Below are 25,122 nucleotides of genomic sequence, written 5' to 3'. Positions count from 1 at the left end.
AGAGAATCCCACCGCACCTCCATTCTGGCCTTAATTTTTTTGAAACAGTTCCTTCCCTGAAAGATACATCAAAATTCATCTGAATTGATGTAATGCTGGGATAAATTTAAGATTAGGTTATAATGGCTAGTTTATTGATGTATTGCTGCAAAAAATCAGCCCACAATTTGGTGGCTTAAAACAGCAATATTGATATATTATCACTTCCAGTTTCTGTTGCTCAGTTCTTGGTTGAGTCTCTTGCAGAGTTGAGGTCCTATTTTGGCCAGGGCTACAGGCATTTGAAGGCTTGAGTGGGGTAGAAGGACCTACATCCTACGTGACTCATTTACATGCCTGACAATGTGATGCTGGCTGTTGGTTGGAGCTCCAGTTCCTCTCTACCATGTTACGTGAGAGTTCTCAATGCATGGCAGCTAACTTTCCCAAAGTGAGTGAGCCAAGACCAAATTAGAAATTGTGATGCCTTTTATGTCCTAGCCTTGGAAATCACTGCCACTTTCCCTGAATTCCATTGGTAGAGACAAAAGTACGCCCAGGTTCGAAGGGAGAGAACACTGACCCTAATGCCTGATGGAGCAGTGTCAAGGTCACACTGTAAGAAGAGCATGTGGGATGGGATATGGATCATTGCAGCCATTTCTGGAAAACATAATCTGCCATAATAGCTAATAAAAAATGCCATGAGTGTCCCAGGAGTAATTATTGAAAACAGGGGTTACTTAGGTTTCTTAGGGTACAAAGCCTTATCACAAAGCCTGAATAGATAATGTTGGAAATAGGGTTGCTGCTTCCGATGTAATCTAGGGTAGCAACCAGAAACCATATATGAGAGATTCAGAAATGAGTGAGATTTAAAATCTGACTTAGGAGATCTTGCAAGTGTAAAAAAAAAGGCAAAATAGTAGCATTTACAATTTGAGAATGCTCTACTCTTCTCTCCTCCCCATATTTGCTTAAAATAAAAAGTTCTGGGATGGTTTTGGCTTAGGGAAGCTCTGACTTCAGAAGACAGGTTCTTGGGGCTTTGGGAATGCAGAGTTAAGAAAAAGGGGCTGGGAGAGTGGGGTGAGAATGGAGAGTAAAATGGAAAGAAGGGAGGGAAAGGTAAAGGATTTAGGCCTATAGTAGTGAGCTGATCTACTAGTGGCCTGAGATGAAAGAGGAATGGGGAGTATAGTCTGACAGTTGTTACAGGGCAGTTGTTGGCTGTGAGGGTAGGTGAGGAAAGAAGATTTCAGGTGTTTGGACTGTGCATTTGATATGTTTTAGAGTTCTTGATGGATTTGGCCAAAGAATGGGATTCCCTTTAGGTTAATTTTGCCCCCCTGAACTGTACTTTTGGAATTGGATTCATCTCAAAGACAATCACTTGGGTGTTGGGGTTCAAGAACTCAGAAATGAAAAGTGTCATTAACAGTGTGATCTCTGAAGTCCCATAGATCTGGGTACAAATCCTGGCTTATCACAAACTAGCTTTGGGGCTTGGGACAAATTCTCTACACTTCTACCTCCAGTCAAATGAGGTAGTATGTTTCTAAGTCTCCTCTATTAAAATGTTAAGTTTTCTCCAGCATTTTAAATACTAGACCTTATGCAGTAGATTCAGCCCCAAATCATATGACTTCCTACAGTTTGGCATACAGGCAAAATCAGGGCTTTGAAAAATAGTCTCTGAGACAGGAAAATAAGAAGAGCCGCTTAAAATAGAGGTTCTCCAGCAAATCCAGGGCAAAGGACTCTTCGTTTAAGACAATTAAAGTTTTCCAGCCTTTGCTGTGGAAACTGGGGCATGCTACCTGGCTCTTCAGCTTCTATGTGGCATAACATTTGCATCAGGAAGGAAAAAAGTTGTAAAAGAATTAAGTAAAATCGTGCTAAAATCTTAATTCTTTCAAAAATGCCCAAACTCTAATATGTCCTGATTAGATTTTAACTTTTCTGCCAGGCTATTCAAAGTGAAAGTGAAGGTGGAAACTGAGACCAAATATCCACTTTCCTCTCAAACTTACAGTTTTATTCTGGAAAATATTCAGACTTTTTTTTTTTTTTTAATTGGGAGCTTAGATGGTGCTTTCCCTCTCTGCTGTAAAAAGGAAGAGTTTCAATATGACTCATTTGTAACTTGAAATTATTTTTTAAAGATTCTACTTTTTTCTATTCTTTTTTTCTAACCTGTAGGATTATATTTGAATCTAGGGTCTTATGTTGCTGAAGGTAATAATGACAGTAATTGAATACGAAAAACCTGTAATATTCTGAAGCCTTCACCTGCCCTCAAATTGGTTATTTCTTCCTTCTTTTTTTCCTTTCCTCTCCTCCTCTTTCTCCAAGCACCATCTACATGGTTAAATCTCTGCCATTGTTTGAGCCAGTCACAAGGCCCAGAACTTTTCACATATTCTCTCATTTAATTTTCATGACACTCTCTGAGTCTTGTTTTATTATCTCTAGCATAGATGTGGAAAAATATGAACCAATATTGACGCATTATTAAATGGAATCCATAGTTTGTATTAAGGTTCTGTGTTGTACATTCTGTGGATTTTGACAAATGCATGATGTCATGTATCTACCATTACAGTATCATTTAGAAGAGTTTTCTGGCCTAATAAATAGTTTCTATGTTCTACCTATGCATCCTTGCCCCATCTCCCTGAGCCCCTGGCAACTGCTTATATTTTCACTGTCAAGTTGTTTTGCCTTTTCCAGAATGTCACGTGGTTAGAATCATACAATACAATCTGCAGGGTAAGTTGGCTGGCTGGAGATCCAGGGAAGGGCTGATGCTGCAGTTCGACTTTGAAGGCAGTCACCTGGCAAAATTCCTTCTTCATCAGGGAGCCTCAGTCTTTTTCCATTAAGGCCTTCAACTGATTGGAGGAGATCCACCCATATTATGAAGGGCAATCTGCTTTACTGGAAGTCTACTGATCTAAATGTTAATCTCAGCTAAACAAAAATACATTCACAGAAACATTTTGAATAATGTTTGACCAAATACCTGGGTCCCATGACCTAGCCAAGTTGACACATTAGCCATCATACTTAGCGTGTGAATTTAAAGTCTCTCCATGTTTTTTTGTGACTTCATAGCTCATTTCTTTTTACAGCTGAATATACTCCATTGTATGGATGTATCACAGTTGTTGACGAACATCTTGGTTGCCTCCAGTTTTTGGCAGTTATGAATAAAGCTGCTATAAACATTCATGTGCGGGTTTTGTGTGGACATAATGCTTGATGATATGGTAAGACTATGTGTATTTTTGTAAGAAACTGTCAGTTCTGGAGTGGCTGTACCGTGTTCTATTTCCACTAGCAATGAATGAAAGTTCCTATTGTTCCATATCTTCAGCAGCATTTGGTATTGTCAGTATTTTTTAGCCATTCTGATAGATGTGTAGTGATATTTCACTGTTGTTTTAACTTGCAATTCTCTAATGACATATGATATTCATCATCTTTTTCTATGCTTATTTGCCAACTATATGTATTAGTTGGTGAGGCGTCTATTCAGATCTATTGGCCATTGCTTGAGTTTTGTTTTTCTGTTGTTGAGTTTTATGAGTTCTTTGTATATTGTAAATGCAAGTTTTTTTTAAAATCATATATGTGTACTGCAAATATTTTATTCATCCGTGGGCTTGTCTTTTCTTTTTCTTAAGTTTTATTGCTTTTTAAAAAGACAGTCTTTCTGTAATCCCAGCACTTTGAGAGGTCAAGGTGGGCAGATCACTAGAGGTCAGGAGTTCAAGACCAGCCTGGCCAACAGGGTGAAACCCTGTCTCTACTAAAAATAAAAAAATTAGCCGGGCAGTGGCACACATCTGTAATCCCAGTTACTTGGGAGGCTGAGGCAGGAGAATTGCTTGAACCCGGGAGGCGGAAGTTGCAGTGAGCTGAGACCATGCCACTGCACTCCAGCCTGGGTGACAGAGCGAGACTCCACCTCAATAAATAAATAAATAAATAAATAGTCTTTCTAAATTATTAAAATTTTGAAATTTCCCGTTTCTGCAACTTTATCAAATGTTGTCAGTTGAAGGAAACAAAGCAACACCAAACTCTTCAATAAGGGAAGTAAATTGTTTCCATTGCTCATATTTACATAAACTGTTATTGAGTTTCCAAACACGTGCAGCCCTCCTCCACTGGCATTCACTTTTCTTTTTTTTTTTTTTTTTTTTGAGGCGGAGTCTTGCTCTGTCGCCCAGGCTGGAGTGCAGTGGCCGGATCTCAGCTCACTGCAAGCTCTGTCTCCCGGGTTCCCGCCATTCTCCTGCCTCAGCCTCCCAAGTAGCTGGGACTACAGGCGCCCGCCACCTCGCCCGGCTAGTTTTTTGTATTTTTAGTAGAGACGGGGTTTCACTGTGTTCGCCAGGATGGTCTCGATCTCCTGACCTTGTGATCCGCCCGTCTCGGCCTCCCAAAGTGCTGGGATTACAGGCTTGAGCCACCGCGCCCGGCCGGCATTCACTTTTCTATCACCAGAGTATCCACAGTATGGGACCACATGCCACAGTCATGCAAAAAAATGAGAAATTTGACCACTGCTAATAAAAGTAGTCATTGGGATTGTTCCTTATCTTCTCTAGACAAATGTAATGTGCTCCCCTTCTCAGTGATTCTCAGGTCTTCTAAGATTAGGCAGGTTTATGACACTCTTCCTACTCATTGTGTATTCACTCCACTGAACTGGGTGGATTATCTTTGAGAATTATTTTTTAGTGTTTTGACTTCCACTCATCCCTTTATATTCAGCCTAGGCTAGATTACGTTGCAGTGACAGTCCAAAAGTCTTGGATCAAAACCTCCATGTTGCACTTCATGTCCATCAAAGGTATTCTCAGCAATCCAGTCTGATGGCAGCTGGACCATTGGGAACATCACTGCTGGCTTGCTAGGGCCAGGAAAACAGAAACATGAGTATGGCCCAGTGGGTCCTAAATTTCTCAGTCCAGAACTGACACATGTTTCTTAGGTCATCTCAAGTCTCATGACCATATCAAATTTGAAAGGGGCAAGGAAATACAATCCCAACATGTACCTAAAGGAAGAGACAAGACATGTCAGTGAATAGCCCTAATGATAACCACAATCTTACATCTGGGGAGTCCTGAGACATCCAGGCTATGATTGATAATTACCATATAACAGCTATTAAGGGGTTCTGTGTGGGTCTTTCCAATTTTTGAGGAATTGGTAATAACCCTTACCTGAGATCAAAACACACCCTGTTACTCTCACATTCAGCCAAATGACTCTCACCTATTATGGGATTTGCTGAGAAATGCCAGTTTAATGGAACTGCACTTGACTATATCCTCTCTTCTCTTTGGGGAGTGGGGATGGGGTGAGATGGGACTCATTTTGTTTCCCTTCCTTGGGGGGCAGGTGTGGATGAGAAAATCACTTTAGGAAGCTTAGTGGTTTTTCGAGAAAGAAAGATGAGCATCATCCTTCATCACTTGCTTGTTCACTGAGCAGTCAGACTTGCTGCCTACTTTTGAGCTCCCAATGTGGGGGAAAAGGCCTTGCTGAATAGATTGGTGGTATGACCCTAAAATGGATCCAATCCATACCCATAGTGAAATAGCCTCGTCGTCTGGACTAACACCCAAGATTCATTGTCCCATGGCCATGGAGAACAAGGACAAGAACACACAAAGAGTGAGGTTAAGAGCAGTTTAAAGAAAGAGAATAGCTCTCTACTGCAGAGAGGGGTCCTGGAGAAATGAGTTGCTGGATCCATGGTGAAATGCAGGGCGTTTTATAGATGAGCTGGTGGGGAGGCAGTGTCTGATGTACATAGGGTGCGAAAAACTGGTTGGACCAGGTGTGTCATTTGCATAGGGCACAAATCTCTGTGTGCCCCCACTCCGTCTTTTATTAGGCAGACAGGTTCTCTGTCTGAACTGTGCCATGTTGTCCATTTATCTATTACTGTACACGTGGTAACAAAAAAAGGGAAGATGAAGCCTCCATGTTGGACATGCCTGACCTCCAGGTAGCCCTTTTCTATTGGTGCAGCTGCTGGCATTCCCCCATGCAAGCATCTAGCTTCCTTATTTATGTTTGCAGCTTGATTTTTCAGGCTATTCTGTTAGAAAAGTAATAATTTGGGGGGCTGCTTTTGGTTAGAAGGGAAATTCCACTGAGGTCTCTTTTGCCCTCACTATCTGCCTAAATAATTCATTTCTACCTCCTATATCAATAGGGCATGAGAACTGGGGTGGAGAGAAAAGATAAGAGTTAGGGCCTCAGGTTTGTGTGAGACCCACCTAGCTATGAAGCAAATGGGCTGGAGTCAAGGGGATGTAGCTCAGTGCTACCAGCAGGAACATGGGGGCAAATCCATTGAAAAGTAATCGATACTAGGGAAGCTGGTTGGGATGGAGCTTCTCACCTGGTTTGTCTTTCTGGGGTCTGCAAAAGCCTACAACAACTCTGTAGACCATGAGCTATCAACTTTCATGACGAAGAAAAATAAAAGAGCCACCTAGTCAATGTTACAGAGGGTAGTTCACACAAGGAAGTGGCCATTACCACCCACAAAGAGAACAGCTAGTGCATCACGGTGCTGTGATCTAAGGACATAGAACACATTACTTTTTCTCCCTCCCTGTTGAAGGAAGAGGAGGAAAAGCAGGGTTTGGGATAAAAGATGAGGTGTTGGCATGCATACCCCATTCCCTCTAAACTACTGGTTCCATAAATCTAGCCTGTGCTGAGTAAGAGAAAAGAAAAACAGTTTGGGCTGAGTGTGAAATTGAAGATGGGCCACACTAAGGCTTGACCAAAACAAGACTAATTTAATAACCAATAATGACTGAAAAGTCATGGGATTGAAATGAGATATATTAAGAGAACTTGCTCTATAGTGATAAAGATGAGCCTCGACAACACACAGGTAGCATCAGGTAAAGAAAAATAAAGCTCTTCCATTTTATACCTCAGTTAAGATTGTAATCAAACAGGCCCCATATAATAATAACTAACATTGGTATAGTGCCTTGTAGTTTAAAAATGCTTTTATACCCTTTTCCTTCACTGATCCTTTTAGTAGCCCTGAGAGGCACACAGGACAAATATTATTATCTCACTCTAGATGACAAAACTAAGGTTTCAAGCAATGAAGAGACTTATTCAAAACTATCTGGTCAGTAAGTGACTTAACCACTACCCGCGTCCAGGTTGCCAGAGTTGGCAGAGTGCAGATGATGCACTGAGTAAATATTAGAATTTAGATAAATCATGGATGTAAAGGAAATAGCAGATTCAAAAGAAATTTTGCAAATAGATAAAGAATGAAGTAATAAATGAAAGTATTTCTCATAATGGGATCTTTGTTCTATATGCATTCAAATCTTGGGTATAAAGCTATTAAAAATGCACATTTTAAGGATACACCTCCAGACCTTTTGAATCAGAATTTCAGGGGGCAGAGCATAACATCCTACATTCTTAACAAACTCCTCCAGTAATTCTTACTCATTTGAGTGGTTAAGAGTCACTAATGCTAAGCCTTCAAGTTTCTTCAGCTCTTTACTTTCTTAGCTCTTCCGGAGGACAGAGAATAGTACTCTAATAATACTTTACAAAAGGTATATTTTTGAATCTTCATAACTATCCAAAGAAGTAGATGCTATTATCCTCATTTTAAAGTTCAAAAAACTGAGGCACAGAGATTTAGTTTAAGTCACCCAAAGTCACAAAGCTAGTAGGCGGAATAGTTAGGATTCAAACCCAGTCCTGTTGGATTCATAAGCCTACAAGGTTAACTTCTAGACTCTACTAATTTTGTTCATGTTCTGATTTCTTGCTGCCTGAGTGTTCTAAGTCCATTGAATTTAGTAAAAGGTGTTGCTCTCTTCTGTCTGTAAAAAATCAGACATATGCTAGAGTCAGGCAACCTAACTGGTTAGATAACCTCATTTTTCCATCCTACACGAGGCATCAAAAGATTGCTTTCAAGGGATGCTGTTTAAACACTGATTTAGCGCTTAATAATTTATTAATCTATTAATGTCTCTCTTTTTTTCAATGTTGTTCTCAGAGGAAGCAGCCAAGTTTTCTCTTAGGGTATGTTTGGTGTGAGGATGTGGAGAATAGGACTATTAATGGGTTGCCCATTTTTCCTTGAGACTGTACTCTAAGAATGTTAATATTAAAATCTAGAGAAGGGGATGGGGCAGAAGGAGATAAAGGAGCCCATTCAGAGCCTTGTCTCACCTTTCTTCTGAAATATCCGTTCAGCAAAAGATCCTCTTAGAGTCATACTTTCTTCCCCACCACAGCGTGACTACAGAATCTTGTCCCTTAGTGTCTGTGCCACTGACTTATCCTTATAACTTTCAATATCCCCTTGAAGCCATCTTGAAGACTAAAGTCCGTCTTTCTGGACTATACAGAAGATCCTTTCCAAGGTATTACAGTAAAGGGTTTAATTTGGGGATCTAGTCACAGAGGTGTTAGAAGAGCTGACAGTGAATAGGGAAAGGTAAGCCAACTCAAGAGTTTAACAATGGTAAGAGGGTGCTATTACTGCTAGAACTGGGGGACCAAGAGAAGAGGCACATTATCAGTGCCCAGGAGTTAGGGATGCTTGGAGGGAGATGAAACCTGGGAGGAGGAGCTGGCCCAGGGACCATTTGTCTTGGACTGTCAGGCAAAAGCTGGAATCCTGGGAGTGTAGCTACTCAATGGGAGCTGGAGCTAAAGGAGAGGCTGTTCAGAGGAAATGAGGAACAGAGAGGAAGTGTATATCCGGTAGGAGCTGGGAACATGCAGGGAATGCAGCTGCAGACAAGATGCTGCCTAAAAGGCAGAGAGAGGAACAGAAATATCCTGGCTGCTCCTTTCTTTCTGCCCTGCACTTTTCCAACATCACCTCCCATTGGCTGAATCTGGTTAACAGTCAGTTTGCAAAAAAAGTCTGTGAATTGTGGTGTTTGGAATTTCACTTTCTATGAACAGATATAAGAAATGGATCCTAGAATGACCATCCTTAAACGAGATCCACACAGATGTTAAAGGAAAACGACATCTGAGTGACATTGCAATTATTATAGCTTATAAACAGGGCCACAAAGTCTAGAAACACAAAAGTATACAATATGGTTTAGTAATATTACATTATAATACATACATGTATGGTGACATTAAAGGATATATTCAGTATTTTGACTTTCATTAGTAGTACATGGTTCAATGCACTGTGAAGATTGCTTCAATAATGGTAGACAAATGGATTTCCATCCATCTCTGCACAGGCATCTGGGATCTCCCCTAATTTTGTCCTCTGTATGCCATAATTTGTGACTCTGAGTTTCACTACATAACCTGTACCTTTAGCATTACCAAAAGAACTGTGTTCAATCTGTTAAAAAAAAATCTGTATTTATGTCAGTCTCAATATATTAATTTATTTAAATAATTAATGTCAGACATTAAATTCTATCTCCAATTTATTCCAGAGAGAAGATCTGAAATAAACTGTGGCAACCTGAACTTCCATTTTCACATGCCCAATTTTATAACAAAATCCTAAGGTCCTAGTAGTCAGTATGGACTGAAGAAATAAATCAGATATAGACTCCACCATGTGCCACAGCTCATTTCAAAACGGCAGCTTGTATAGTGAAAATCTGGGAATGCTATCGACTTGACACTTACATTTCTGGAGGATCACAATTTGAACAGAAAAGAGGACTTGAAGTTTATTCCTTACTAATCCAGAAAGAAAAGAAAAGAGTGAGAAATGTAGGCAGGGTATTAGGTCAAAAGTTAATCTCAGAATTTTCAGAGACCATGCATAATGGACAAGGCCTATGAACTACTGTCTCCTCTACATTCCTAACAAAATGATTAGTCTTAACACCCACTTAGTTGTCTAAGCTGTAAATCTCAGGCTCCCTCCAAGTCCTGTAAATTGTACTTCTTATGTTGTTTTCTTTCAATCTAGTTTGTCTTGCTTATTCCCATGAACACTGCTTTATTTCAAATCCACATCTACTCATGCCTTGTTCACTGCAGTAGCTTCCTAACTGGCTTCCCATTTCAACACATTTGCTCGTTCAATAAATCATCCAGTATTTCCATATGGCAGCTCGAGTGACATTTCTAAAATGCCAATCTAATCAAGTGATCCCTTGGTTAAGAACTATAGTGGTCCCTTTTTCTACTGAATTAAGTCCATTAAGACTTTCCATTGAACACAGAAAAAAATCACTAACTCTTTAGCAAAACATACAAGACCCTTCATAATCTGACTCCAGTCTAATTTTGAAGTCCCTCTCCAGCAATTTTTCTATACTTAAGCATTTTTATAATTCTAAAGAAAAGAATCTTATTTCAATTTGTTCAGTTGTGGATATAACAAAAAGTCTCAGAGATCTGTTTTAGTTGTGAGTGCTGTTTGTCAAGTATCTCTGGTTCTTTGCCTTCCTGGTACATAGTGGGATTGTCCTTCTCTTTGTGTTTTTTGGGTAAGGCTGAGTGACTATTTCCAGCCAATGAGCTTTGAGTGGTAGCTTCCAAGCTGGAACATTAAATTGCTAATGCAAGACTCCCTGGAGCCTTTTCCTCTGCCACAATGTGTGACAGTGTTCAGCATGGTGGCTACTCTATCAGCCTCCTTCCCAGACTAAGAAGACTTGGAGTAAAGACTCAAGATGATAGGTGGTGTATTTGTCTGTTCTCATGTTGCTAATAAAGACATACCTGAGATTGAGTAATTTATAAAGAAAAAGAGGTTTAATTTACTCACAGTTCCACATGGCTGGGGAGGCCTCACAATCATGGCAGAAGGTGAAGGAGTAGCAAAGGCATGTTTTACATGGCAGCAGGCAAGTGAGAGCTTGTGCAGGGGAACTCCCATTTATACAATCTTCAGATCTCATGAGACTTATTTACTACCACAAGGACAGTATGGGAGAAACCACCCCCATGATTCCATTATCTCTACCTGGCCCCGCCCTTGACATGTGGGGATTATTACAATGCAAGGTGAGATTTGGGTGGGGACATAGCAGATGGCCAACATGAGAAGTGAACCTTTTTTCTTACAAGCTGCAAGCTTCTGAGACTTGGGGTTAGTTTCCCACCACCCAGCTTTATTAAGGTATAATTGACACATACAAATTGTGTATATTTAGGGTATACAACATGATGTTTTGATATGTGTCTACATAGAAAAATGGTTACCACAATCAAGTTAACTTATCCATCATCTCATTGTTACTGTGTGTGTGTGTGTGTATGTGTGTGTGTGGTGTGAACACTTGAGATCTACTCTCTTAGCAGATTCCATGTATACAATACATTATTATTAACTATAGTCAACACAGTTTATATTAGCTGTCCTATCTTATAACTGAATATTTGTGCCCTTTGACCAATATCCTCCCTTTCTTCCCCATCCCTCATCCTGTTCTACACTCTGTTAGAGGTCAGTGTTGTTTCAGATTTCACATATTTCACATATAAGTGAGATCATGCAGTATTTGTCTTTCTGTGTCTGGCTTATTTCACTTAGCATAATGTCTTTCAGGCTCATCCATGTTGTTGCAAATGGCAAGATTTTCTTCTTTTTAAAAGCTTTTAAAAACATGTAGCCGGGCGCGGTGGCTCAAGCCTGTAATCCCAGCACTTTGGGAGGCCGAGACGGGCGGATCACGAGGTCAGGAGATCGAGACCATCCTGGCTAACGCGGTGAAACCCCGTCTCTACTAAAAATACAAAAACTAGCCGGGCGAGATGGCGGGCGCCTGTAGTCCCAGCTACTTGGGAGGCTGAGGCAGGAGAATGGCGTAAACCCGGGAGGCGGAGCTTGCAGTGAGCTGAGATCCGGCCACTGCACTCCAGTCCGGGCAACAGAGCGAGACTCCGCCTCAAAAAAAAAAACAACGTAATAATATTCCATCACACACACACATATATGTATACACATGCAAACACACACACACACATCTCTCTTACATTTTCTTTATCCAATCATCTACCAATAGACACTTAGGTTGATCCCATATCTTGGCTATTATGAATAATGCTGCAATGAACATGACAGTGCAGGTATCTCTTCAAAATAGTGATTTTGTTTCATTTGAATATACCTAGAACTGAGACTGTTGGATCATATAGTAGTTCCATTTTTAATTTTTTGACGTACCTCCATACTGTTTTCCATATCAATTTACATTTCCACCAACAGTATACAGATTCCCTTTTCTCTACTTCCTCACTAACATTTGTTATCTTCTGACTTTTTGTTAATAGCCATCCTAACAGGTGTGAGGTAATATCCCACTGTGGTTTTGTTTGCATTTCCCTGATGATTAGTGATGTTGGATATCTTTTAATATACCTGTTGGCCATTTGTATGTCTTCTTTGGAAAAAATGTCTATTCAGGTCCTTTTCCCATTTTTTAATCAGTTTATCATTATATTTGATATCGAGTTGTATTAGTTACTTACATATTTTTTATTTTAACCCCTTACCAGACATATAGTTTAGAAATATTTTCTCCCATTTTGTAGGTTGCCTTTTTATTTTGTTAGTTGTTTCCTTTGCTTTGCAGAAACTTTTCAGTTTGGTGTAGTCCTACTTGTTTAGTTTTACTTTTGTTACCTGTCTTTTGGTATCAAATTCCAATGGCATTTTTCACAGAAATAGAAAAACAATCTGAAACTCATTTGGAACTATCAAAAACTCCAATAGCTAATGCAATCTTGAATAAGAAGAACAAAGGTGGAGGTATCACACTGCCTGCTTTCAAGCTGTATTACAAAGCTATAGTTTTCAAAACAGTATGGTACTGGCCTAAAACAGACACACAGACAATTGGGACAGAATAGTAAACTCAGAAATAAACTCAGACATATACAGTCAACTAATTTTTGACAAAGGTGCCAAAAATACACAATAGAGACAAGACAGATTCTTCAATAAATTATGGTGAGAGAATTCAGCATTTCCATGCATTAAAAAAATGAAATTGGACCCTTCTTTTATACCATACACAAAAATTACTTCAAAATAGATTACAGACTTAAATGTAAGACATGAAACCAAAAACTCCTAAAAGAAAACATAGAAGAAAACCACTTTGACATTGGTGTTAGTGGTTACTATCATGCAGGGGTTGCTAAACTTTTTCTCAAAAGGGCTTTGAAGGCCATAGAGGGTTCTGATATCCTCCTCTTCCTTCTACACCTCCTCCACCTCCTGTTCCTCCTTTGCTATGGCTCTTAAAACTGTATAAACAAATATTCGTTTAAAACTGCACTTGATTATCTGAAAGGCCATAGTTTATCATCTGCTGCTGTAATATAGCCTAATGTATTTTGACTAATATGACATTAAAAGTCAGGAAACAAAATACAGGTGGTGTATTAGTCTATTTTCATACTGCTATAAAGAACAACCTGAGACTAGATAATAAAGAAAAGAGGTTTAATTTACTCAAAATTTCACATGGCTGGGGAGACCTTAGGAACTTACAATCATGGTAGAAGGCAAAGGGGAAGCAAGGCATGTCTTACATGGTGGCAGAGAGAGAGGTGGGGGGAACTGCCACATATTTTAAACAATCAGATCTCTTTTTTTCCCCAAAAAAGAGCATAGCAAACAGTTTTACTTAAGGATTTTTCTTTTTTTAAAAAAAAATTTTACTTTAAGTTCTGGGACACACGTGCAGAACATACAGGTTTGTTACATAGGTATACATGAGCCATGGTGGTTTGCTGCACCTATCAACCCATCATCTAGGTTTTAAGCCTTGCATGCATTAGGTATTTGTCCTAATGCTCTCCCTCCCCTTGCCCCCACCCCTGACAGACCCTGGTATGTGATGTTCCCCTCCCTGTGTCCATGTGTTTTCATTGTTCAGCTCCCACTTATGAGTCAGAACATGCAGTGTTTGGTTTTCTGTTCCTGTGTTAGTTTGCTGAGAATGATGGCTTCCAACTTCATCCATGTCCCTGCAAAGGATATAAACTAATTATTTTTTATGGCTGCATAGTATTCCATGGTGTATATGTGCCACATTTTCTTTATCCAGTCTATTATTGATGGGCATTTGGGTTGGTTCCAAGTCTTTGCTATTGTAAATAGTGCTGCAATAAACATACGTGTGCATGTGTCTTTATAGTAGAATGATTTATAATCCTTTGTGTATATACCCAGTAATGGGATTGCCGGGTCAAATGGTATTTCTGGTTCTAGATACTTGAGGCATTACCACACCATCTTGCACAATGGTTGAACTAATTTACTCTCCCACCAACAGTGTAAAAGTGTTCCTATTTCTCCACATCCTCTCCAGCATCTGTTGTTTCCTGACTTTTTAATGATTGCCATTCTAACGCATAGGATGGTATCTCATTGTGGTTTTGATTTGCATTTCTCTAATGAACAGTGATGAGTTGTTTTTCATACATTTGTTGGCCACATAAATGTCTTCTTTTGAGAAATGTCTGTTCATATCCTTCGCCCACTTTTTGATGGGGTGGTTTGTTTTTACTTGTAAATTTCTTTAAGTTTCTTGTAGATTCTGTATGTTAGACCTTTGTCAGATAAGTAGCTTGCAAAAATTTTCTCACATTCTGTATGTTACCTGGTCACTCTGATGATAGTTTCTTTTGCTGTGCTGAGGCTCTTTAGTTTGATTAGACCCCATTTGTCTATTTTGGCTTTTGTTGCAATTGCTTTTGCTGTTTTAGTCATGAAGTCTTTGTCCATGCCTATGTCCTGAACAGTATTGCCTAGGTTTTCTTCTAGGGTTTTTATGCATTTGGGTTTTACATTTAAGTCTCTAATCTGTCTTCAGTTAACTTTTGTATAAGATATAAGAAAGGGGTCCAGTTTCAGTCTTCTGCATATGGCTAGCTAGTTTTCCCAGCACCATTTATTAAATAGACAATTCTTTCCCCATTGTTTATTTTTGTCTGGTTTGTCAAAGATCAGATGGTTGTAAATGTGTGGTGTTATTTCTGAGGTCTCTATTCTGTTCCATTGGTATATATATATATCTGTTTTGGTACCAGTACCATGCTGTTTTGGTTACTGTAGCCTTATAGTATAGTTTGAAGTCAGGTAGCATGATGCTTCCAGCTTTGTTCTTTTTGCTTAGGATTGTCTTGGCTATACGGGCTCTTTTTTGGTTCCATATGAAATTTAAAGTAGTTTTTCTCATTCTGTGTAGGAGAAAGTCAATGGTAGCTTGATGAGAATAGCATTGAATCTATAAATTACTTTGGGCAGTATGGCCATTTTCACAATACTGATTCTTCTTATCCATGAGCATGGAATGTTTTTCCATTTGTTTGTGTCCTCTCTTATTTCCTTGAGCAATGGTTTATAGTTTTACTTGAAGAGGTCCTTCATGTCCCTTGTAAGTTGTATTGCTGAATATTTTATTCTCTTTGTAGCAATTGTGAATGGGAATTCACTCATGATTTGGCTCTTTGCTTGTCTATTGTTGGTGTATAGAAATGGTTGTGATTTTTGTACCCTGATTTTGTATCCCGAGACTTGTTGAAGTTGCTTATCAGCTTAAGGAGTTTTGGGACTGAGACAATAAACCATCGTATCTCTTGAGAACTCACACACTATCATGAGAACAGCATGGAGAAAACTGCCCCCATGGTCCTATTACCTGCCACCTGGCCCCTCCCTCAACATGTGGTGATTACAATTTGAGATGAAATTTTGGTGAGAACACAGAGCCAAACTACATCATTCCACCCCAGGCCCCTCCCAAATCTCATGTTCTTCTCACATTTCAAAACACAATCATGGCTTCTCAGCAATCCCCCGAAGTCTTAACTCATTCCAGCATTAACCCAAAAGTCCAATTCCAAAGTCTCATCTGAGAAAAGACAAGTTCCTTCCACCTATGAGCCTGTAAAATCAAAAGCAAGTTACTTACTTCCTAGATACAGTGGGCATACGGGCACTGGGTAAATGCTCCCATTTCAAAAAGAAGAAATTGGCCAAAACAAAGGGGCTAGAGGTCCCATGGAAGTCCAAAACCCATCAGGGCAGTCACTAAATCTTAAAGCACCAAAATAAACTCCTTTGACTCCATGTCTCCTATCCATGGCACATTGATGCAAGGGGTGGGCTCCCAAGGCATTGGGAAGCTCTGCCCCTGTAGCTCTGAGGGTATAGCCCCCATAGTTGCTTTCACAAGCTGACATTGAGTGCTTGCAACTTTTCCAGGTGCACAGTGCAAATCATTGGTGGCTCTACCCTTCTAGGGTCTGGAGGATGGTGGCCCTCTTATCACAGCTCCACTAGGCAGTGCCCCAGTGGGGCCTCTGTGTGGGGGCTTCAATCCCACATTTACCCTCTGTATTGCCCTACGTAGAGGTTCTCCATGAGGGCTTCACCCTTGCAGCAGATTTATGCCTCTACATCCAGGTATTTCCATACATTCTCTGAAATCTAGGTGGAGGCTCTCAAAGTTCAACTATTGCCTTCTGTGTACCCACAGACCCTACAACACATGGAAGCTGGCAAGGCTTGGGGCTTGGACCCTCTGAAGCAACAGCCTGAGCTGTATGTTGGCCCCTTTTAGCCATGGCTGGAGCTGGTCTCTGTCCCAAGGCTGCACAGAACAGCAGTACCTAAGCCCATGAAACCATTTTTTCCTCCCAGGCCTCTGGGCCTGTGATGGGAGGGGCTGCAGTGAAGAACTCTGAAATGCCCGGGAGACATTTTCTCTATTTTTTTGGCTATTAACATTCAGCTCTTCATTACTTAATGCAAATTTTAGCAACTGGCTTGAATTTCTCCCCAGAAAATGGGTTTTGCTTTTCTACTGTATGGTCAGTGTGCAAATTTTTCAAACTTTTATGTTCTGCTTCCCTTTCAAACAAGTTCCAATTTCAGATCATCTCTTTGTGAATGCATATGACTGTATGCTTTCAGAAAAAGCCAGGTCACATATTGAATGGTTTGCTGCTTAGACATTTCTTCTGCCAGATACCCTAAATTATCTCTCTCAAGTTCAAAGTTCCACAGATCTTTAGAGCAGGACTAAAATGCTGCCAGTCTTTTTGCTAAAGCATAGCAAGAGTGACGTTTGCTGCAGTTCCCAATAAGTTCCTCATCTCCATCTCAGACCATTTCAGCCTGGCCTTCATTGTTCATGTCACGATCAGCATTTTGATCAAAACGTTCTACAAGTCTCTAAGAAGTTACAAACTTTCTCACATCTTCCTGTTTTCTTCTGAGTCCTCCAGATTGTTCCAACTTCTGCCAATTACCCAGTTCCAAAGTTGCTTCCACATTTTCAGGTCTCTCTATAGCAATGCCCCACTTCTCTTAGCACCAATTTTCTGTATTAGCCCATTTTCACACTCCTATAAAGAACTACCTGAGATTGGGTAATTTATAAAGAAAAGGGGTTTAATTGACTCACAGTTCCACATGCCTGGGGAGGCCTCAGTAAATTTACAATAATGGTGGAAGGTGAAGGGGAAAAAAAGCACGTCTTAACATGGTGGAGCAGGAGAGAGAGAGAGAGAGAGCAGTGGATGAACTGCCAAACACTTTTAAACCATCAGATCTCATGAGAACTCACTATCATGAGACCAACACGAGGGAAACCACCTTAATGATCCAATCACCTCCCACCAGATCCCTTTCTCGGCACATGGGAATCACTATTTGAGATGAGATTTGGGTGGGGACACAGAGCCAAACCATATTATGTGGTTTCCTTTACTGCCACTTTTTTTCAGTGAGTGTGTTCAGTTCCTGTTTATCTCTGGGCCCGGTTTTCTCTGCCTTTTGGCCCTGCATATGGCCTAATATAGCCACTGCCACATGTAATATGGCTGCCCTTATCTCAAATTTTTAGCTTAAGTGCCTCTGGTTTGTTACTTCAAATTCTCTAGAGACAATATGATTGGTTACTTAACAACTAATGCATTGAGCCAGATATTCATCTTTGGCCCAATCAGTAATAGTTGAGAGGGTAGTAGGTAAAAAGCATTGCCCCACCCAGGGGCTGAGAATGGGACAAGCTCTTCAGATGGGACCAGGAATCAGCAAAGTTTAAAGACTTTTCAAATATAGTGTCTTAACACTTTGTACATACTCTCTCCAATCCCTTTGTTTTGTACATGATGCACATGTCTCTGCTCTTCACCTGGCAACATCCAATCCATATTTCAAGACTCAGTCTAAATACCACCTCCTCTGCAAGGCCATTTATTAACCATGAACATCATTTCATGTCTACTGTCCAACTAACTATACACAAAATTAGTTGCTTCTCCTCCGTAATTCATAGTACCTTATATAAACGCATTATATTTATATAATATAGTAATCAGATGCCTGTCTCTCTTAAAAAGGAGCTCAACTTGAAGGAAGAGACTGTATTGCATTCACCATATTGAGAGCTTTCCTTACTGCTTGGATGCTACCTCCTCAGTCCCTTAGGGACAGTCTCATCATAATTTCTATTATTCTATATTCAGATTTGTCTTTGGCATCCCTGTATGAGGTTCTTAGTAACAACAACTGCTATGAAATTAGAGATTCAATGAATTTACATATTTCTTTAGCAGAACAGAATCTTATTTTTATTAGAAATCAGTTTTTAGAAGTGAAGAAATTACCAAATCTATAAGGAGCCATGTATAAAACTTAGCCCCCAAAATAAAATTCTAGCCTGAAGGGTAATGGGAGTTAGGTAACTGTTGCTCATAGCCTAAATTCACATGCTGGTTTTTTTTCCTCCAGTGCAGTGCAACTGTACAGACGTTTTAGCAAGTTGGGCTATAGCTTCAGTTACCAAATCTCCACCAGCTGGTTTAACTTTAATAAAACATTAAGCTACTGAATATGTCAGGCATTTTTGGTTCCAGCATTTAATATGTATACTGATGTGTGTTGTTTATGGGATATAGACAAAAAGTAAATAGAGCAATGCATGCAAAATATTTATTTTGAATTATTATGTGGCAATATTTGGATTCTGTAATGTCATTTTTGAAAAACATTCAGGAACATTTTTTAGCACATAATGACATTTTAAAAATAGCATTTTTACTATTAAAAGATCATTGAAAATTGGAAAATGCTAGCATTTGTGACCAGGAACTCCCTTTTAATTGTTTCAATCGGGTAATAGTCGATTTTGGTTGATGGTTTGCTCATTCTATACACAGATTAGCACATCCTTTATCTGAGCTCTCAAGTGAGCAGTTAAATGTTCTATTTGAGTGCTCCACTGTTGTTTCTTGGGAGGAAAGAAACTTGTAGGGTGGTTAGCAGTGCTGTAGAGGCTGAAAGGTAGGAAGTGATAAAGAGGAAATAAATATGGAATAGGCAGGAGGTAGCAGGGGGTAGGAGAAGTAGGGTACACACTGCTGGAGAAGTAAATGGAGAAGGGCAAGGCAAGTGTTAGAGTCAAAGGAAACAAGAAGCGGTCCCAAAAGAGAATGGGGGATAAAGGCAAAACAAGCCATATTTCCATAGGAATTGACCATCACCTACATAATGGACTTAATTGTGTGGCTGTTGGACACTGGGATAAGTCTAAGGTGTTACCTGTTGTTCTCATAACAAAGGAACATATAAATTCTGCATTGAGCCAGTCATCCATTTTCACTATGAGATCCTTGTGAGAGATACATTCCTAGGAACAATCAATGGTGACTAGGTAACTAGATGTCATTGTGGTTGAGCCTAAACATCAAACCTAAACATTACACCTAAACATCAGAGTTGTCAAATGATAGCTTGACCCAGTTGAAGTTTCCTTTCTCCAAAGTCGGTTAGGTCAAGTAAGCTTCAGATAAAGCAGGTTGAGAGGATGGCTCTGACTGTCCCCCAGCTTCCTACAGTGCTCAAGCATAAGGCCCTAGTTCCATCACCATGAAACAAGGGATGTCCAATGTCTACCAACAATGGGGCAGCAGAGCTAGAACAAGCTGTCCTAGGTTATCTTCCCAAGCTACCTTACAAGAAGGAAAGACAGCATCTCTGGAGAGACAGAATAATGTCAGGCTCTCCTGGAACGGCCTTAGGCTCTTGCCATTCCCTGGAGGAGCAAGGAAGAACGCAAAGAGAGGCCGTGCCCACACATGACATGACCTTGATCCCCTCCAAAAGTCCTGACCATCAACATCCTTAAATTTCAGCAGCTCTTCTCTTCATGGGAGTCCAAGTTACTTGCTATTGATTCTAGAGAGGTAAGAATCAGGTTAGGGATGAGAAAGGGAGGAAACAGTCTCAATTCCCATGAGAAACCAATAGTGCCTCATTTTAAGTGTTATATAAATATACTGTGGCCAAAATAAAATGAGGTCTACCAAGTGCAATATTCAGGTCATCCCAGACTTTTGTAAGTTTCATTGAACAATAATTAATAATGTATAAACCCTTGATCTTTGGATCCAAAATATTACCAATATTTCAGACTTTGACAGAACTCCTGGTTCTGATATGGCCATTCTTATTATCTCTGGCCCCTTTACCTTCATGATTTTCTTTCTAAATGCTACCTGCCTGCCTTATCACCTTGGAGATCCCCATGACTCCACTTGGAGCGATCTCACACCTCTAACTCAAGATTCTTATTCTCAACTTTTAGAGAAATGGCATTTCAGTGGCCCACATTTTCTAGTAGAAAAGCTTTTAAATGTTTTCTAAACAACAAAAGAACTATTTACAAGGGATCAATTTAGCAACATTCATTTCCAAAGTCATTTTCTTTTCATAAGCTGTAAATAAATTTGCAAAATCATGTAGCTTCATGGTAATAACATGACCTGGAAATTACAAGGTAATTAAACTCAAAGCATCTAAGTATAGTACTCCAGGAATAATTTACTTCTGGTGCCAGCAGTCAAGATTTTTGCTGCTAAGCACTAATGCAAATGAACTAGCATTGAGAGTTTCAGGCTGCCATATCCCAGGAATTATGAGGGTCTGCCTTTGTAGTTGCTGGGTAAAATTGATGACCATGATGACCACATGCAACGGAGGCAGTGGTGTTGTAGTAATGTTCGGAGATGACTTGTTACAGAAGTTTAGTGTGAGTTTAAAGCAAGTTCTGTGTTCCTGGTGGAAGGTTAACACAGGCATCTAAGTGACGTATATAAGTAACTATTGCCCTAAAAGTCAGGGTTGAATCAAACCTGGATGTATTCAAAGGTTTGAAAATGAAGGTGATAGTCTGATGTGTAGCTTGAGTCTTAGCTGGTTCTACAGGAAAGGCCTGGAGAAGATTTTCTTTCCAAGGTAAAAATAAAAATTATTCATGTCATAATTTGGACTGTCAAATCCCAGTGGGCAAGAACCTGAAGTCAAGCATTCCTCTTAAACCCAGAAGCCAACTGCCCACTCCAGATCAGCTGGTCAAGAGAACTGTAGTGACCCTTTTGATACAGGCACTATTCTCTTGGACTGTCCTTATCTTTCTCACAAGAAGGCTGAAGGGGCTTCTCTTTCTGCTGAAAAGGAAAAAAAAAAAAAGAGAGAGTACTGAATATCTTTTCCTTGTCTGCTCTGGTCTCTTATAAAGACAATGAAAAGACATACTCCTTTCTAGCCTACTAAAGGGTTGGTGTTTTCCGTGGTGTACTGTGACTTTGTAGTTAAAGTGGCTGTAAATGTAGTAGGAATAGAGTCAACGTGGCTGTCTCTTTGGGGCCTCAGGATGGCTGTACCCTCAACCTAAGGTCTCTTCTCTTTTCAAAGTAGTCTCCTCACAGTACTTCTTTCTTCTAAGCTTTGGCTACCTTTTTGCATCTTTCATCTTCAGGCCTTGGGATAGTAATTGCTGCACTCTTACTCACCTTGGAGAACTACATTATTCCTCCCCTAAGTCTGCCCTCATCTTTTAAATATCCCCCTCATTTAACCCTCCTTACTAATTTGTGGCAGAGGGGGATTTTTAAGCTAAATATTTGTTATCGATAGCTGTTTCAATTATTAAGAGCAGGTGATCTGAGGAATACTAATTCTTTGTGGTTTTTAAAATTTTGTTTTCTATAATTTGTAAGCTAAAATATGGTCCATTTTAATAAAAGATCCATGAATGTTTAAAAACAAGTCATTTTCTGTATGTGAGATGCAGGGTTCTACATAATTCATTATATAAAACTTTTACAAAAAATAATAATTGCCAACATTCCATTGAAAATATCCAAATTTGAAGCACTCCCAGAACATAAAAATTCTCCTATAAAATACAGTAATGTGTGATTTAAAAAATGTAGTCATCCCTCTAAGTTCCTGAAAAGAAAGGAATGATAAGGTCTGTTGAGTAGAAAATTAAGCCAGTGGACAGATGAATCCTGGACAATCTGTGAAGTTTGCTCACAGGCTCAGTGACTAACTAGTTCACCTGGGTCAGACCCTCAGAACTCCAGAATTCAGGAAAATTGCATGTAGCTACATGTCATAGATGTTTGGTGCACTCATGAGTAATCAGACCTGCAAGTGTCCAATCCATGAATATCAAGTGACCTATATCTTGTGAATCTAGTTGCGTGTGCCCCTGGCCTAGGCACACAGAGCTGTGATACAGGCACAGTCGCAGCTGCTCAAGGACTGGTGTGAATGCACATGTATGGGGCATGAAGATAAGAGTATCTGGCATATGGACCACAAGTTGCATGCATGCTATGGCTGCAGCAGACCTACGGGGACAGAATAGATGTGTTTATATAAACCACAGAGAGCAGAGAAAGGTGAACAACTCCCAGGTGTCTACATTTCTAGTTCTTTAGGTCTTCACTTTTGAAGGCTGTTTCTGTAAGGCTAGTATCTAATTAAAGAATCAAGCTAGATTAAACTTTTAATTATGTTCAAAGCTTTTATATATTTTTAATAATTTTGTCTGCTTCATTTACTAGTGACTAAAAGAGATGTAATCAAACTACCACTCAAATGAGCAATCCTATTATTGGCTATATACCCGAAGGAATATAAATTGTTCTGTCATAAAGACATAGCACATGTATGTTCATTGCAGCACTATTCACAATAGCAAAGACATAGAATCCACCTAAACACCCATCAATGGTAGACTGTATAAAGAAAATGTGGTACATATGTACCATGAAATACTATGCAGCCATATAAGGAAACAAGATCATGTCCTTTGCGGGTACATGGATGGAGCTGGAGGCCATTATCCTTAGCAAATGAACACAGGAACAGAAAACCAAATACCGCATGTTAACACTTATAAGTGGGAGCTTAGTGAGAATACATGACAAAGAGAGAGAAACAACACACACACTGGGGCCTGTCAGAGGATGGAGGGTGGTGGAGGGAGAGGATCAGGAAAAATCACTAATGGGTACTAGGCTTAATACCTGGGTGATGAAACAATCTGTATAACAAACCCTATGACACAAGTTTACCTGCATAACAAACCTGCACATGTACCCATGAACTGAAGAGTTAAAAACAAAATTCATTATGACTGTGTTTGTCAACTTCTGCCTGGAGCCTCTTTCCTTCATCAATATAACTTATCTATCATGTATCCCATTTCCTGATCTTGGTTTTCCAAAGTGACAGTTATCTTTTCAGTTGACTTACCTTAAAATGTTATTGATTTAAAAGGAATTAATAGGTTGTCTGAATCCATAGGCTGTATCTAGAAACACCCTGTACTTACAAACAGGTTCAGTTCTGAAAGATTCTATTCGTAAGTGTAAGAGACCACTAATGCCGTTTGTGGCCATATTTAATGTGCTTTTGGTCTGGTGTGTATCTCTGCTCATATTTATAGCCATTGGCATCAATGAGAGTTCCAGTGTTGGGACTGTAATTAGGGGACCTTCTCAAATTGTATGTCTCCTCTGCTATGAGGAATAGATGAAAGGTATGTTGAGTCTTGGTAGACAAGTACATTCAAATCTCCTTTTAAGAAAGGTGTCCTTGCTCAGCAATGAGATATCTGGTTAGCTGATAGCCCCCTGCTATTATCTCCTTCCAGTCAACTCTAGCTTTAGAGCCAAAGTTGTGCGTTTTCTGGGGTGGCACTGACCAAAAACTGAGCAGCACAGTGGTACCAGGGCTTTCTGCCCAATGCAGGACACCTCTAAAGGGCAATCTGCAGTACCCAACTGAACCACCAGATCTGTGTATTGTCTGAAGGCTCTCCCTACCCAATTCTGCTTTCCCCCTTTTTTCTTTCACAAATGTTACTTTACAATGCATCTTCTACACTGCTAACTCAGTCTTTACATCTACTTCCCAGAGGACGCAACTGATACCAGAGCTAACCAAAAATGTCCATCCCAATCTAATTCTCTCACTTCCTCTCCATGCTGTGTCTGTAATCCTTCTGTAAGATTGAAGATTTTGTTTCAACATTGGAATCAGTTTGCATCTCAACCTGTGAAGTGAGGCACCTAATAGATTTTTTTTTTTTTTTTTGAGACGGAGTCTCGCTCTGTCGCCCAGGCTGGAGTGCAGTGGCCAGATCTCAGCTCACTGCAAGCTCCGCCTCCCGAGTTTACGCCATTCTCCTGCCTCAGCCTCCCAAGTAGCTGGGACTACAGGCACCTGCCACCTCGCCCGGCTAGTTTTTTGTATTTTTTAGTAGAGACAGGGTTTCACTGTGTCAGCCAGGATGGTCTCGATCTCCTGACCTCGTGATCTGCCCGTCTCAGCCTCCCAAAGTGCTGGGATTACAGGCTTGAGCCACGAGAAGCAGATTTTTAATCAGTTTTGATTCCAAATGGGAAGTATTTGTTTTGAGATCTTGGACTCCATCTATATCTTTACTATTCTTAAAATTGTTATAAGAGAGGAAGATTAGGAAACTGTGTTTGGGTAGAAAAGGAGAGGCAGAGTGAAGTGAGGTTAATTCCAAGGCAAGAGGCACCTGGATTGCTAAGAAGCTTGAAGGAAGAAATGAGGATAACAGCAAAATCTGCCCTTAGATTTTGCATCACTCATAGGAATGACATCATGTGACCCAAATGCATATAAAAATGTTCTCATCATCCACTTCATAGGAACATATAGACTTTTAGAATTCTAGCTTCACTCCAGTAGCAATATCCCAACATAATTGTGGATATACCACGAATACACAGGGTAAGTAAATATTATGAGATGGAGGTGAGTGATGG

The sequence above is a fragment of the Trachypithecus francoisi genome, unplaced genomic scaffold (assembly GCF_009764315.1).
Source record: "Trachypithecus francoisi isolate TF-2019V2 unplaced genomic scaffold, Tfra_2.0 Lachesis_group0, whole genome shotgun sequence".
NCBI lineage: Eukaryota > Metazoa > Chordata > Mammalia > Primates > Cercopithecidae > Trachypithecus > Trachypithecus francoisi.
Note: the sequence above shows the minus strand (reverse complement) of the source record.